At 36.8% G+C, this 12,328-nt stretch overlaps 2 non-coding genes across 2 annotated transcripts; one reads left to right on the top strand and one right to left on the bottom strand.

Annotated features, from left to right (window-relative positions):
* Positions 1-3,115: 3,115 nt before the first annotated feature.
* On the bottom strand, positions 3,116-3,281 carry LOC116531967. Its single transcript, XR_004260662.1, has one exon. It is a non-coding gene; the product is annotated as a U1 spliceosomal RNA (small nuclear RNA).
* A 7,499-nt stretch (positions 3,282-10,780) lies between these two features.
* Positions 10,781-10,996, top strand: LOC116531969. Its single transcript, XR_004260663.1, has one exon. It is a non-coding gene; the product is annotated as a small nucleolar RNA U3 (small nucleolar RNA).
* Positions 10,997-12,328: the final 1,332 nt, after the last annotated feature.

Raw genomic sequence — 12,328 nt, forward strand, 5'->3', positions numbered from 1 at the left:
TGGAAGAATATGTGGAAAGTGTTTGCAATTCAAAAATAAAGCCACTCTTTTCCACATTCCTTTTCAGTCTTTATATTTAATATATCTTGAAATTACAAATAACATTAAAGGCAATTTAAAAATTTTAAATATCTATCAAAGGGTCATGGCTTATAAAAGGTAGGGAAGTAATATGCTAGATATTCTGATAAATTCTGATATTTAAAAATGCTCATGGAAAAGTACTGTTATATGAAATTTGCAAGGAGATTTTAGTTTTACTTTGTTGGTGCCATTCATTTGTAAACCCTTGCAGGCAGTATTTTTTTTTTTTTAATGAGTTACTCTGTTTAGAATAAAAATAGCTTCTCATTATTGATGGCAGTCGACTGTATGACAGTAAAAATACTAACAATAGCTACCATTTATTTAGTACTTTCTTTGTGTCAAGCATTACATTAAACACTTTACATATTTACTCATTTAATTCACTAATTCTTCTTAACAACCTGATGAGATCAGCATTATTATTATTTCATTTTACAGGTATAGAAATTGAGGCACAGAGACTTAACACACTTACTTATGGTCACACGACTAGTAAATGAAACAGTTGAAATTAGGGAATTCAAACCCGGTCAGTCTGGCTCTAGAGCTCTTAACCATTATGGATGGTGCCTAAAAAAGAGAGAAGTTTCTAGAATCTGACTGTCTAGACTTCAGCCTTGGTTCCAACCCTTACCAGCCATAGTAAATTTATTTAGGATAGCTAAACCTCAATTTCCACATCTGTAATATAACTATCAACTTCATAGGATTAATGTAAAGAGGAAATTTTTAAAAAATTAATAAAGCATAGCAAAGTACCTAGAAACTAGTTATTAATGAATTATTAATGACAATTTGAGTACTGCCTCATCATAATTCTTTTTCTGAACTTTAAGGTTATCATAGGCTTGTATTATAGCACTGTTTTACCTATGCCCCTTGTCCCCCAAAAAGCTGCATTTTGACCATACCATCTAAAAGTATCTGTGTAGGTGGCAAGGCAAAAAGAAAAAAAAAAAAATCAACAAAATGAATGATTCTTGAAGCAGCTATTGATTTGCCAGATTATTTGTTTTATCTTGACTAACTTGAATTTGGACTAAAATTGAAACTGGCCCAATTTTCTCATAGAACTGATGTTTATGGTTTCTTTTGAACAAACATAGAAATTGCCCTCACATTCTTAAAACTTGAGAAAGTTACATTGGTCTTATCTGAGTTCCTTTCTCAGGAAACCAACCATCAGCCCTCCCAGATAGTATCAAGGAACTGAAATTCACCGAATCGCCACATCTGGACAATGAGATGCCAGACCCCTAACCCATGATGATTGCCAGCTGACTACCTATTTCTTGTTGACTAACTCCTCTTCCTCATCCCTCCCTAATTCCTGCTTTCCTGCATGTACTTACATTTCTTCACTGCTGTATAAATCTGTGATTTTAGTCATTCAGGGAGATGGATTTGAGACTAATCTCTTATCACCTCAGCAGCCCCACCCAATTAAAGCTTTCTTCCTTGGCAATACTCATGGTCTCAGTGATTGGCTTTCTTTGCAGCAAGCAGCAGGACCTAGACAGAACACTTGGCATTTCAGTAGCAAAATTACTCAAGGGGCTGCTAGTTTTGATTTTCTGTATAGACTAAACGAACACTGTTAAAAGGCATTATATGATTAGTGTCCACCTCTGAGAAATAAATGTGCACACTAAAATTAAGGTTTATTTAGCAGATTAAAAACATATATACAGAGTAGAAAAACTTTTCAATTCTAAACCTTTATTACATTGGCCACTTTGGCTGAACATAATTTCTTGGAATCTAACCACTGACCAACAAATACTACATTTTCAAGAGTGAAAAAATAAATACATGAAATAATTATTAAGCTCTATTACAGGCAAAAAATTACAGAGGCTTCCAAAAGATTTCAGGAGTTCTGTGATTGTTGAGTCCGTTTTCTGAAACCTGACCATGGTGTGCACTCCAGTAAGCATTATTTGGAAGAATGACCCAGCAGGATGTTTCTGATGGATTCTAGAAATCTTATCCAAAATCCAGTGCTGAGCTAACTAAAAAACAAAAAAAAGCAAACAAAAAAACACCTCATGTTTACAGTTCCAGCAAAGTTCAGCTTTGATTAACATACCCAGGTTTGTTATTTAAAGAGAGAGAGAGAGAGAGAGATGCCGTATTAACACATATTCAAGTTTTTTACTGTTTTAAAAAATTAATTTAAAAAACTATGCAGCAGTGTATAGGTCACTATAATCATTCAAGGTTTAGGACCTTAATCTAATCTTTCCTCCATTTTTATGTTTTTAATTGGTAACATTACGGTGTGACTAATCACTGAATGATGTGTGTTCTGGAAAAGGGTCTTGAAGCAAAGTTACCTTTAATATGTATAAGCCATTTATATTTGTTTATTTGTTTTCATGAAATGTGCCAGTGGGAAAATGGATGGGCTAGCTCTAAGTAATCTTGCCAAGGCTGACCTTTCAGTTATTATAAAAACTATTCAATTTCTAACTTCCAAATTTTCACTCATTTTTAAACTAGTAGATCCTGACACAGGATAGCAGCCCTAGGAAGGCCATTTGGTTGATGGTTGATTGACTGCTTCAGGAGACTGTTCTGCAGAGCCTTTAGAAGAGCTGCCTGCATCTTGATCCTATGCTGTTACTACAACTCAGGCACCTGACAAATTCCCTTGCCAAGGCAGAATGGCCGTTGTCCAGGGAAGGAATTCCCTTAAAATGCCCTTGAAAGGGCTTTTCATTTTGGAAAAAGCATCTTGTAAACCTTAATAATTTTATGTCTCCTTGGATGCTAATTTGTGTGTAAGCCTCATAGGCTTACAAAAGTTAGCTAAAATTTCAAGTTGCTTTTGACATGTTCAAGTACCCAAATGGATAGCTATCTCTAGCTGATTTTCTCTTCATATGATTAAGGCTTTGCCCATATAATCCCAGTTTTATAATGTTGAGTTTGAATATAGCCATTTTTAAAATGGACATAAATCAAATGTTAACAGATTTCAGTCACCAGGAAACAAAAGGCCATTTGTTTTGTTTTGTTTTTCGAACTGGAGAAAGAGCAAACACAGTTCATCACCACCATAAATTATGCAATCAAGTTTCCCACATTTGGTGAAATCTCAGGGGACCGGCACATCTGGAGTGCAATAGATGAGCCTTGGCCCTGGGAAAACCACTTTCATGATCATGACACTACCCTTGCCATATAAGAATTCATCATTTGGGCCGGGCGCGGTGGCTCACGCCTGTAATCCCAGCACTTTAGGAGGCCTAGGCGGGTGGATCACCAGGTCAAGAGATCGAGATCATCCTGGTCAACATGATGAAACCCCGTCTCTACTAAAACTACAAAAAATTAGCTGGGCATGGTGGCGCGTGCCTGTAATCCCAGCTACTCAGGAGGCTGAGGCGGGTGAATTGCCTGAACCCAGGAGGCGGAGGTTGCAGTGAGCCGAGATCGCGCCATTGCACTCCAGCCTGGGTAACAAGAGTGAAACTCTGTCTCAAAAAAAAAAAAAAAAAAAGAATTCATCATTTGTTTTTAGGGGTTTCTCTTTAGGGGACAGAAAACAGTTCAAACTTACAAAAGACAAAACAGGGTTTTTACCCACATGCTACATTGATTAGCACTCATGTGTACCTATGTGGGCATAGGCCTTTTGGGGATTATGTAAACAAATTGTACAATTGGTCAAAATAGTGACACTACCTGTGGTGATCTCAGACTCAACTAGAATTAGAACTCAGAAACAAAAATTAGTTCTTAGAAACCTTCCACCACATATCAGAGTCACAGCACACACAAACACAAACTCACACTTTAATAGTGAAAAACCAACTCATTTCAAAATGTAACCTCCATATCTATTTGAATTTTGATTGAAATAACTTATTTTATTGATACTCTCTACTCCTAAATAGCTTCCTTCAAGCTTGTCCATCCTTCTCCAAGATGTTAATGGCTTAACGATTTGGGATGGTATGCTTGGCTAGATATGTACATGGATAGGAAAAGTTTGTAGAATCACCCATATACTTTTTCTTTCATCTCAATCTAGAAGTATAAAATTTTTTTGCAAGGACAATTCCCAGAATTACTCAGGAGTGTGGATGAATGTTTGAAATTGCATCAGTTTTATAACCACCAGTTAAAGCAATGTTCATGGGTTTCCATAGATGACAATACTATTAAAAAGCTCAAGTCATTACATACTCTTCTAAAAAATAAGAGTCCAAAATCCGGTTAATATTCATTTCATAAAAATAATGAAAAGTAAAATAAAAAATAGATGTTTTAAAAGCAAGAAATAGAAGACTAATAGGTTTTAAACAAGAAAAAAAGCTTCTTGTGAGGTAAATGATTTTCTAATAATGTGACTATTTAAGTTAGGCAAGTCTTTTTTATTAGTGGTGCTATGTATGTGGTTTTAATAGTTATGTTTATTCATCTGGGCAAATTCACTCATAACTAATAGACATTACAAAACCTTGATAGTGTTAGAAGCTGTGAATCTTCTTTACTGTATCTTGATAGTATACTATAAAGCACATCAGAATGGTCACATGTGAACTTATGAAGTGGAAATGTGAAGATTAGCCTAATACTCCCTTCTCTGTTCATGTTACACTCGATGGGGAAATCTTCAAATGACAAGAACAGCAGCAATGTCTTGATTCCTTGTCAAGAAATCACAATTCAAATACTTATGAATATATTCACAATGATGCTTGGAAAAATAAAAAGAAAAACTCAATGCTATCCCCATCAAGCTACCAATGACCTTCTTCGCAGAACTGGAAAAAACCACCTTAAACTTCATATGGAACCAAAAGAGAGCCCGCATAGCCAAGTCAATTCTAAGCAAAAAACAAAGTGTGGGGCATCACACTACCAGACTTCAAACTATACTACAAGGCTACAGTAATCAAAACAGCGTGGTACTGGTACCAAAACAGAGATATAGACCAATGGAACAGAACAGAGGTCTCAGAGGCAACACAACATATCTACAACCATCTGATCTTTGACAAACCAGAGAAAAACAAGCAATGGGGAAAGGATTCCCTGTTCAATAAATGGTGTTGGGAAAGCTGGCTAGCCATGTGCAGAAAGCAGAAACTGGACCCCTTCCTGACACTTTACACTAAAATTAACTCCAGATGGATTAAAGACTTAAACATAAGACCTAACACCATAAAAACCCTAGAAGAAAATCTAGGCAAAACCATTCAGGACATAGGTGTAGGCAAGGACTTCATGGCCAAAACACCAAAAGCATTGACAACAAAAGCCAAAATAGGCAAATGGGACCTAATCAAACTCCACAGCTTCTGCACAGCAAAAGAAACAATCATTAGAGTGAATCGGCAACCAACAGATTGGGAAAAAATTTTTGCAGTTTACCCATCTGACAAAGGACTGATATCCAAAATTTACAAAGAACTAAAACAGATTTACAAGAACAAAACTAACAAGCCCATTCAAAAGTGGGCAAAGGATATGAACAGACACTTTACAAAAGAAGATATACATGAGGCCAACAAACATATGAAAAAATGCTCATCGTCACTGGTCATCAGAGAAATGCAAATCAAAACTACATTGAGATACCATCTCACACCAGTTAGAATGGCGATCATTAAAAAATCTGGAGACAACAGATGCTGGAGAGGATGTGGAGAAATAGGAACACTTTTACACTGTTAGTGGGAGTGTAAATTAGTTCAACCATTGTGGAAGACAGTGTGGCGATTCCTCAAGGACATAGAAATAGAAATTCCATTTGACCCAGCAATCCCATTACTGGGTATATATCCAAAGGATTACAAATCGTTCTACTATAAGGACACGTGCACACGAATGTTCTTTGCAGCACTGTTTACAATAGCAAAGACCTGGAACCAACCCAAATGCCCATCGACGATAGACTGGATAGGGAAAATGTGGCACATATACACCATGGAATATTATGCAGCCATCAGAAACGATGAGTTTGGCTCCTTTGTAGGGACATGGATGAACCTGGAAACCATCATTCTCAGCAAACTGACAGAAGAGCAGAAGATCAAACACCGCATGTTCTCACTCATAGGCGGGTGTTGAACAGTGAGAACACATGGACACAGGGAGGGGAGCACTACACACTGGGGTCAGTTGGGGGGAAATAGGGGAGGGACGGTGGGGGGTGGGAAACTAGGGAGAGATAGCAAGGGGAGAAATGCTAGATGTAGGTAATGGGGAGGAAGGCAGCAAATCACACTGCCACGTGTGTTCCTATGCAACAATTTTGCATGTTCTTCACATGTACCCCAGAACCTAAAATGCAATAAAATAAATAAATGGGAGAAAAAAAAAAAGTCAAAAAAAAAAAAAAAAAAAAAAAAAAAAAAACTCCTAGCCCAAAAAATCGAAGGCTTGTCACAGAGTTTTGGTCAGGTTTTTAAGGTAGAGAATATTTGGATTTTGGCCCTTCTGATAATAATTCAGTTATATGTTTTTAAATATGGCACATACATGATAGGGATTTTGAGTATATATTGGGGCTGGAGGAGGTCCTCTATATAATTAATGTAATTAATGAATAAGCCTAGCTAAAGACTGGAAAAGGATTGACAAAAATGCAGGAAGATAATAGTTACACATTAGTTAATGAAGTCAAGTTGTTAAAGCTCTAAGATGAGCTTTAATAGGATTTACACATTTCAAGTCTTATTGGGAAACTCTCTTAGAATCTGTGTTTGCTAATATCAGTAATTTATGAAATAATGATTGTACATTTTAAAATGTCTATTCCTAGAATGTACTTTTCAAATTCTTTTTCAAATTATTGAAATTTTTTTTCAAATTTATTTTGAAAAAAATCAGAATTATTTTTTTGTTTTTACATAGTAAGCTATGTATGCCCAAGTACCTGAAAATAAAACATCCGACTCCCACTTCAGAAGTAGATTGTGATTTTAAAAATCATATTTTAGGAGGGAGCTTCCAAGATCAGAAGTTTATTTTCTCCTGAATTCTTTGACTTCAATTAAAGGTAAACTGCCACCAGGTGGACAGTAGTAGTTTCACAACAGCTAGGATAGCCATATGTCTCAGTTTGCTTATGATAGATCTAAATTAGGCCTGTTGTTTCACCTTAACTAGTTTGCTGAAGATAGACCTAAGTTATGCCTGTTGTTCTACCTTAACTAGTAATAGCACCTACTTTTCACTCTTGAAAGCTTCCAAGTTTGGACAATTTTATGGTTGCTATTAACTTTAGGGTCAAAGGACATTGCCAACTCTGGATGAATGAGTTCAGATTTTTGCTAAAATGGTAGCTGAAAGAAAAACCATAGTAATTGTTTTAGTCCATTTGGACTGCTATAACAAAATATCATAGATGTGGTGGCTTATAAATAAAAGAAATTTATTTCTCATAGTTCTGAAGTCTAGGAAGCCCAAGATCAAGGATCTGGCAGATTGGGTGTACGGTGAAGGCCTGCTTTCTGGCTCCTAGATGACGTCTTCTAGTTCTGTCCTCACCTGGTTGGAAGACAAGGGCTATGGTCTCTTCAGCCTCTATTAGAGTACTAATCCCATTCGTAAGGGCACCACACAACACATAAATTTGGGGTGACACACACACATTCAGACCACAGCAGCACTCCTTGTTACATTTGCTTTCATATATAGCATTTTTTTCTCTGACTTAATAATTGTTATTTTTTGTCTATTCAAAAAATATATATGCCTAAGTTTTTTCATGATCTCCAACATTCTTAAACCAGTCTAGTAATTTGTAGATTCCTTGGTTTTCTGGACCCTTTCATCTTACAGTCTAGTCTGGACTTATTGTACTTTAGCTCTGATGATAAAGTTTGGATATTTGTCCCTGCTCAAATCTCATATTGAATTGTAATTCCCAATGTTGAAGGTAAGGCCTGGCAGGAGGTGTTTGGATCATGAGGGCAGATCCTCCATGTCTGGGTGCTGATCTCTCCATTGTGAGTGAGTTCTCATGAAAGATGGTTGTTTAGAAGTGTGTAGCACGTCCCCCAAACAACTCTCTCTCTCTTGCTTTGGCTTCCACCATGTGAAACGCCTGCTCCCCTTTTGCCTTCTGCCAGGATTGGAAGCTTCATGAAGCCTCCCCAGAAGCAGATGCTGCTAAGCTTTCTATATAGCCTGCAGAACCACAAGCCAATTAAACCTCTTTTCTTTATGAATTACCCAGTGTCAGGTATTTCTTTACAGCAATGCAAAAATGGACTAACACAGACATCCTGGAACTTCAGTTGGTCATCATTAATGGAATTTCCTTTCTCTCTCTCTCTCTCGCTTGCTTTCTCACATTGAATCAATTGCTTTTTATATACTACTTTATTTTTTTTTTTTCTAGTTTAGGTAGAGTACATTCTCCAGTAGCTTCCTAGGAGAGGCCATATGAGAGATAAAATACTTGAAGCTTTTAGTGTGAAAAAATATATCTCAATTGATAATTGGATTGCATATGGCATTTTAGATTGAAATCATAAGTCTCAGAATCTTGAGCATTGCCCTCTAGTTTCTAGTATTATTATTGAGAAGTCAGAAGCTATTCTAATTCTTTATTCTTTGTATGTGCGTGTAACCTATTTATGTTTTTCTTTGGAAACTCCTCTTTGTCTCCAGAGTTCTAAATTTTATAATAATTTGCCTGGGTGTGGTTTTTTTTAACTTTCTTTTGTTGTTGTACTATACGATTAATAGGTCCTTTCAATCAATGGATTGACAGCCTTCTATTCTAGGAAATGTTTTTAGATTTTTATTTGATGATTTCCTAATATTTATTCTAATGTATTCTCTTTATAAATTAAATTGAGCCATTGCAGTAGTGAAATATACCTCACACTCAGTGCAAATACCTTTCAGGGGTGTATTACAAATAATTTCAGAGAGTGAACAGTGCCTGGCACATATTTTAAAAGTATATCAAAGTGTGTTGAATAAATGCCAATTCTGATCACCTAATAGAAAGTATTAAAATGCAATATTTGCTTATAGTTAATGTTTTCTTCATATAATTTTTCTTTTTACCTTGGTACCATCTGTTTCAAAAAAGATGTGGCTGGCATACTCAGATAATGTAATTTTATTCTCTCCTCACAAAGTTCTATTCTACCTTACAGCTGTTTACTCAAAATTCTTTCTAACATTTAGATTTTCAGGGGTCACTTTTTCATTCCTTTGACTTTTAGGTACTACTATATTCAATGATGATCTCTAGTGGGCCATAACTTTCTGGAAGGCATCCAATTAGTGCCTCTGAAAACAGTCTTGAAGGCAGAGTTTGGATAGCATTATAACTGACTACCTTGTCGCCTAGAGATATCTGCCCAGGAGAGGTGATCTAAGCAGGGCATGAAGTTGAGAGCAGCTATAATCCCCAAAATGTTAGCTTATTTTTCAGGTTTCTTTTGCTTTAACATTAAAAAGCTTAGTACCACCAAATAACATTTAAGAAATCGAGAAACTGGATGAATTCCAACAGAGCTTGATGAAAGTTTCTGAGAGAATCTAGAAGCTAATTCCTACTAAAACCCAGATGCCTGATAAGCTCTTAAAATAAGTGGAATTGGCAACTTCCTATTAAGAATTTTGTGAGTATGAGAACAGTCCCCTTACAGGTACCAAACAGGTACCAAACTCCTCCACATCTACAGCAGGACAATTCTTACCATGAGAGTACTTTTGGCTTTAACATGGGAATCCTGAACTTAATAATTCAGGGGTGACATTAATTGCCTATCTTCCTATGGTTGGCTATTTATTGACAATGGAGACTTTTCAAGAAGTTCTACTCCATAACTTCCTCGGAGAATCAAAGGACCAATTCTCTTTAGCCACTAGTAATCACGGACCACCCCCCCACACACACACTTTTAGGTATACAAGAGTCTCAGGTAATTTCTAAGAACCAGGGAAATAAAGAATACCTCTTACATAGCTGTGTATTCTCTAGAAACAACTAAAAAATACTAATCTACAGATTCTTGAATGCAGTGACACCTAAGTATGGTACATAAAATATGTATACAAATAAATCTACAGTAGGCCAAATCACAGTGAAACTGTTAAACATTACAGGAAAAGAGATTTTATAAACAGTCACAGTTAAAATAATAGTTGACTTCTCAAGAGCTACAATGGAAATCAGAAGACATAGGATTATAGTTTTCAAAGAGCTGAATGGAAATAACTGCTAACCTAGAATTCCATACCCATTGAAATATGCCCATTTTCTGATGATTAGTTTGAAATAGTGGCATTTTCAGATAACCAGTAGACCCTCACTAAAGGAAATTCTAAAGGATGGAGTTTAGGTGAAAGGAAAGTGATCCAGGTACAATAATAATCATATAAGAAATTGTGAAGACTATATTTTCTTTTCTTTTTTTTTTTTTTTTTTGAGACGGAGTTTCACTCATGTTACCCAGGCTGGAGTGCAATGGCGCGATCTCGGCTCACCGCAACCTCCGCCTCCTGGGTTCAGGCAATTCTCCTGCCTCAACCTCCTGAGTAGCTGGGATTACAGGCATGCGCCACCATGCCCAGCTGATTTTTTGTATTTTTAGTAGAGACGGGGTTTCACCATGTTGACCAGGATGGTCTCGATCTCTTGACCTCGTGATCCACCCGCCTCGGCCTCCCAAAGTGCTAGGATTACAGGCTTGAGCCACCACGCCCGGCGAAGACTATATTTTCAAGGTTCATTTCTATAGTTCATTACTGGGGAAGTTTCTCTGAACATGTTGCAGCACCAGGAAACATGAGGAAGAAGAACAGTATTCTTTCCTAAATGTGAAGCCAGCTGTTGATGTTGCTTCACTGTAACTGCTATTTGCCATTGATGATTATTTTTCTTTTCTTCCCAGAGAAAAAAGGGAGACGACTCAGTCTGTGTGGTTCCCATATTAAAAAAAAAAAAAAAGAAAGAAAGAAAGAAAGAAAAATTTGTGGATGGCACAACAAAAGGATAACAACGAAAGAGGAATAAAAATAATTGCTCTTCTCTATGAAAGTGATGCTAAGTTAGAACGTTGTCTATAGTCTCTGTAAAATGCAAACATGCTATACGACATATGATGTCCTTAACATTTTCTGATATAGTGTGTGTTCAAATACAGAGGGTGTTCTTGGCCAGGTGTGGTGGCTCATGCCTATAATCCCAGCACTTTGGGAAGCCAAGGCAGTGGATTACCTGAGGTCAGGAGTTCGAGACCAACCTGACCAACTTGGCGAAACCCTGTCTCTACTGAAAACACAAAAACTTAGCCAGGCTTGGTGGTGGATATCTGTAATTCCAGCTACTTGGGAGGCTGAGGCAGAAGAATCACTTGGAATGGGGAGGGGGAGATTGCAGTGAGCCAAGATGGTGCCATTGCACTCCAGCCTGGGCAACAAGCATGAAACACTAGACAAACAAACAAACAACCAGAAAATGTGTTCTCTGTAAGATTAGTGTTCCAACTGCCTTGAAAATAAGGTTCAAATAAGTGTGAGAAACATGGTGTTAAACAAAGGGAAACCAGATTCTTAACTGTTGGACTTCTTAGAACCTCTAAGTATGCTAATGTACATTTTGAGTTTCCAAGAGACTGATAGGGTATATAACATTTTCCAATTTTATTTAACCACAATTTTTTTTTCTCAGAAAATTTCAATACATTGGCATTCTTATAGATCACATTTAAACCCGTCTATCCCTAGCATATTCCCTGAGATTCTTCATCAAATTAGATGACATTCCTGGAACAGGGAGGCATGGGAAGGGTAAATCCTCACAGAAAGATGAGAAAACAACAAGATTAAGAGCATGAAGTGGCTCATGGAATGGAAGATCCAGATTGGGGAGCTCCCTTGTGAGAAGGAGAATTGCAAAAGTGCAAGGGGTAAAATGGCAAAAGGAAACATCATGTGCCTACCACTTGTGCTGATGCTTCTATTGCTCAACTACATGGGTCATCCATGAGTATTTGCAATCTTTTGGCAGTATAAATGAAAATGGTTGAGATGGGACATAAACAGAGGCCTCGAAAACATGCAACTGAGGCTATTTCTGATTTATCTGATAAGGAAGCAGTGTCCACTGAACATTTTTAGAATATCTGAAATTTCATCTCAATGGTAACTTTTTGCCTTATTGCTAGATACAAAATAATAAAATCAGGTGTGTTTCCATTATGCCAGATTAATATGACTTTATATACAATGACCAAATACTTGCTACATAAAATAA

This window comes from Sapajus apella, unplaced genomic scaffold, assembly GCF_009761245.1.
Source record: "Sapajus apella isolate SASKATOON/1434 unplaced genomic scaffold, GSC_monkey_1.0 scaffold73, whole genome shotgun sequence".
In the NCBI taxonomy this organism is placed as follows: Eukaryota; Metazoa; Chordata; class Mammalia; order Primates; family Cebidae; genus Sapajus; species Sapajus apella.